This window comes from Benincasa hispida, chromosome 3 (assembly GCF_009727055.1).
Source record: "Benincasa hispida cultivar B227 chromosome 3, ASM972705v1, whole genome shotgun sequence".
Taxonomy (NCBI): domain Eukaryota; kingdom Viridiplantae; phylum Streptophyta; class Magnoliopsida; order Cucurbitales; family Cucurbitaceae; genus Benincasa; species Benincasa hispida.
In genome coordinates, this window is record NC_052351.1 from 54,990,843 (window position 1) to 54,996,165 (window position 5,323).

Here is a 5,323-nt window from a genome sequence, read left to right on the forward strand (position 1 = left end):
TTATTCATCAACAAAAATCAGTCAAGGGAGGGAAGAAAAAGATTGAAACACGAGTTTATAGTGGCTCGGTGTAGAACACCTACATGCACTCCCAAATGCTCTCAGAAATCTCTTTATTTTAAGATAAGTTCCTCTTTCTTCTTTACAGAACTTCTCTTAGATCTTTCTCTCTAATTTCTCATCACAGTTTTGCTCTTGTAAGTTTTTATTTTATGGTAAGAATTACAATAATGAGTTAGTTAATAATAAATAACTATTTTCTAATTTTTTCTATTACGAATTTGTAAGAAGTAGCTGAGGGATTTTAAAATAATAATGAATTTTAGTCGTCAAGTAATTGACCTCTAATTTCCTGTCATCACCTCACACTCCATCAAATTTGGAGTTCAAACCAACTTGAAATTATATACATGATCCACTTCCTCAATTTTTGAATACTAGACACCTTCACCAGGACAATCCCAAATAATTTCACGACCCGAGTCCATCTCCTGTCAAATTAGGGACAATTTATTAAAGTACAAAATGACATCCATCATCCCTTATTTGCACTCGTGAACTTGTTTACGCAGAGTGTAAAGACGAGACACATTATGCCTCTTAGAATATAATTTTTGAACTACATCCCTGATATCTCGAGTAGTTGCAGCATACAACAATGGTTTCCCTATCTGAGGCCCCATACTATTAATTAGTAGTGATTGTAGCAAGGATTCTTCTCCTTTCCAAATGTTCTCTTGAGGGTCCCTTGGTCTAGGTCTAGGTATCTCACCAGTTAGATACCCAAACCTATGACGCCCCTCAAAAGCCATTTTAATGGACTGAGACCAAAATAAATAACTCTAGCCATTTAACTTTTCTCTTGTAATTAAGTCGGTGGAATTTCCCATAGATCCAGACAAATAGTTTGCAGTAGTTAGAGCAGGGAAAGAGGTTACCAGATTCTCTGGATACATTGGTAGACTGGAAGGAACGTCGGAATTCAATACACTTGAATTTAAGTTTGTGGAAGCACCTAGGGCTACCCCAAGAGCAGTGATTTGTTGTTGAAAACTCGCATGAAAATTAGCCAGTTGTTGTTGAACCATTGTTAGAGATAGAGCCATCGATCCTTGGTGTTCGTAGCTCGGCAGTGTAGGAGAAAGAAAACTCGACAGCGATAGGTATGCAGCTGGCGGCTACTTAGCAGTTGGACCGTAGCTCGTAGCTGGCATATCATACGCGGCTGGTGACTTGCCTCTATGTTGGGCGGAAGACTCAATAGCACCGACTTCATATTCCAATGGCTAGATGAAGCGACTATCGGCAATAGAACCAAAATCAACAACATCAACATTGGGAAAGAAAGTGGTCGCACTAGAGTTTCTAATCAGATGCCATGGCAAATGTATGCGAAGGGATTGAAGATACTGGTCAGCAGTGGCAGTGACGGCTGCAGTCGAAGGTCCATCAGTGATGGTGGCGAAAGCAGGGGAGGTGAAGACCTAATGTTATCTTGCACCGGTTGGTTTTCCCTGATGATAGATGCGTTAACTCAACATTCAAGTTTCTAAAAGAGAATCCTTTTATACACCTCCTTTCATTGCAATACTAAGTAAGACAGCTTAAAGCATCCCCTACAACCGTGAAAAGGAAAGGAACAAGGGGGTCTCCCTGATGCAGACCCATTTTTGCCAAAATTTTACCACGAAAAAAATTGGTCGTAGAAAGAGAACCCCAAATCCATCTCGTCCATCTCCTGCCAAACCATTTGAGTTTCAAAATCGTGTCGAGGAAAGCCCAATCCACATTGTCATAAGCCTTCTCGAGGTCAAGTTTCAAAAAGGGTGCCTCTACTCCCAGTCACTTGCCACTCCTCTAAGGATTCGGAAGCTATAAGAATAGCATCAAGAATCTGCCTCCCCTCCACAAAGGCTGTTTAAGACTCATACACAATGGAGGGAAGCACTTTCATAAGCCTTGTAGCAAGCACCTTAGAAATGATCTTGTAGAGGGAAGTAACCAAACTAATTGGTCTAAAATCGTTTACCTAAGAGGCCTTTTTCTTCTTTGGAATAAAACAAATGTAGGTTCCATTGAAACACTTGTTAACAGTACCATTTTTTAAAAAATCTTGGAACACGCTTACTAAGTTGGATTTCAAAATGTTCCAAGATTTTTTTTATAAAATTCTCCTGTCATACCGTCCGGGCCTGGAGACTTAAGAACCCTCATATCAAAAATGGTCTCATGAATCTCTTTCTTGGCAAATGGAGCTTCCAATGTTAAATACTTCTGAATGTTGAAAGACTTCCAAGCAAGGCCATCGAAGGTGAAAGGTTGAGAGATTTTGTTACCGTAAATATTTGAGTAGAAAGCAAGAATTTCAGCCATAATCTCATTAGTATTCGTGAGCAACTGACCACCATTACTTTCAAGGACCAGAATAAGATTCTTACTTTTGCGAGCAGAGACCCATTTATGGAAAAAGCTAGAGTTCACCTCCCCCTCCTTCAGCCACTGAATTTTTCTTTTTTGCGCCCATAATCTATGCTCTTTGATGATTAACTCAAAAAAAGCACCTTTACATTCATCTCTTTCTCTGAGAGCATCTTTGATAAGGGAGTCATCCTTCAAAGAATCATAAGAGCTGATCTTCTCAAGAATCGCTTTCTTTTGAGAAAGTATATTACCAAAAACTTCACCGTTTTAGACTTTTAAAATACCTTTTAAAAGTTTCGACTTCTCCATAAAGGAATAAATGGGCCAACCTTCACTACTAAAACTGCCCCACCAATTTTCAAGGTTTGAAAGAAACGTGTGATGATCAGGCTAGAAGTTCTCAAATCTAAAGGAGTTGGGCCCCAAGATTGTGCACCTAAACATAGTAAGATATGGTAGTGGTCAGACGTCACGCACAGAAGCCTATCAGCTTTGACTTCTCTAAAGAAACCAACCCATGATTTTGAGAGGAGGAAACCGTCAATCTTGGAAGTTGGTGGTCTAATTCTGGATCTTGATCAAGAGAAAGAACCATTTCGAAGGGGAATATCCAATAAGTCCATCTCCTCAATGAGGTTGTTAAACATATTCATACCTCTTGTGGCGTGGCCTCTAGAGCTCTTTTCATATATCCATCTTGCCACATTGAAGTCGCCCCCAACACACTAGAAACTACTACAAAGCCTATACAAATCAGTTAACTCCTATCAGAACTTGTCTTTATTTTTTTAAGAGGGACCATAGACACCTGTGATCCAACCATGGAAGTCAACATTAGTTCTACAGATAATTGAGAGAGAAAACTGACCTTAAACAGAGTTTATTACTGAAATAGAGTTCTCCTTCCACATGATTAAGATACCTCCCGAGGAGCCAACTGCATGTAAAGCCCTCTAGCCAATGTGACGACTGCTCCAAACCAATTTCACCATCTTTCTGTCGACATCAATAATTTTAGAATCTTGAAGAATAGCCACGTCTGGGTTGTATCTCACCAATAGGTCTTTGACCCGAGCTCTTTTGGGGCGAGCATTTAAACCCCTTACATTCTAGGAAAGAACTAACATCGAGAAACATCGGGGCCCTTTGAAGTACTAGATTTAGCCACAAACGTTTCCTTCGTTCAACTACTAATTTAGGCTTTCACTTCTCTGCTAAGCTTATTTTTGGAGGCCCCACGTTTACTTTGCATCCTTCTCTTCTGCATAATGGCACGAATGCATAGATTATGTTTTAACAAAGTGACAACTAATTCCTTAGTCAGAGGAAATGAGTTTTGAGAAGAGGGTATAAGCTTAAGCTCCGTTTCGCTTTCCACTCATGTCGTATCATCAATAGTAGTTTGGAGAGGAGAGGTAGTACAAACCTCGATGAGTTACTGCTACCTAAACTCATTCCTCTGATTGGGCCCTTCGTGAAAAACATTTTGGAGATCTAAAAGGGTATTTGACATGTCGTCTTCAATAAGGGCAAAAGGATTTTCTGAAACCAAGTTGCCAGGGCTTGAAAGCATAATTTCTGAGGAATGTTCATGGTTGTTATCGGTGTCATTGGGGCTTTGGGGCTTTGTTGAAGAAACCTCCCCTTCGCTCGTCGAACAGATGATCCATTTTTTGAGAAAGGTATAGACTTTGTTCTTTTTAGCAAACTCGATCCCCTTAGGCTTTTGGGCTTTAGGATTTAGGTTTTTGATTTTATCGGACATAGAAAAATAGGTTGCCATTCTAATCTTACCAGTCAACGAGGGAATAACATTCTCATGAATCATAATGTCCTTTGGAGCTGTAAATTTACTATGCCCTAAGCCATCAGTTTAAATATGGGCCTTCCCCTTCTGATGACGAAATTTAGTTGAACGCAATATGCGATGCATGTCTTAGGTTATGTGTTGATTATCATGCATCGGTGGTCATGCGTTACTTACAATATGTGTTAATGAATGTATGCAATGACCATGCATTCCCGTCACAAGTTTTCTTGCGTTCGCGCCAAGTATAACACAAACACGAGTTTCTCGGGTGATCTGAGGTCGAACTCAGGGACTTGTAACTAAATGTATGCAGTAATCTGTTTGTGGCGATTGAATAAAAGAATGATGGAGGGTATAAGCTACAAACTACTCCTACTCCTAACTAACAGATTAAGCAGTGAGAATATGATTGAGAGGTAGAGATACGACAACTGATGCCACATAGTAAATGGATGGAGAAATAGATAAAATGTGAGGATGTCTTCATCGCAACCCTTAAGATTGACTGCAAGGGCAACCTCAGCCAACGCAAGCTATGCGATCATGCTACACACACTTGTGCCTAATTCTAGGACGTATGCGATGTATATGCGAAGTGTCGAGAGGCCTTATTCCTAAGTCTCTATTCTTGCTCATGTGAACACATAAACAAGATAATCGCATACCACCGTATCCTACTCCTTGGACGCATGCAATATCCTCTCCATAGGGTGCATACGATGTGTAATAGCAAACGGAGCTTATTCCTAAGTTCCCCATTCTTGCTTATGCGATCCAATCCGCTCTCTCGAGTCTTAGATTTGGATTTTAGACTACTCTTCCAAGTATGCCTAAATGATGAATGATGCGCTCATAAGGCAATGTAACCGCATAAACCTGCACTGACGCAAGATTATTCCTATCTTTAGTGAACACTGGCTTACATTCTTAATGCGGACCATTTAACCCCAAATTTCCCGAGTAGTTCTTGTTTTGTTTGACTTTACTCATAGACATACGCAATTGAGCTAATTGAAAATGCGCGGATCGTCAAGACATACATAGCGAAAAGAGTCTCCTAGTGCCTTGACGTTGAACTCTCTCTCTCTTCTC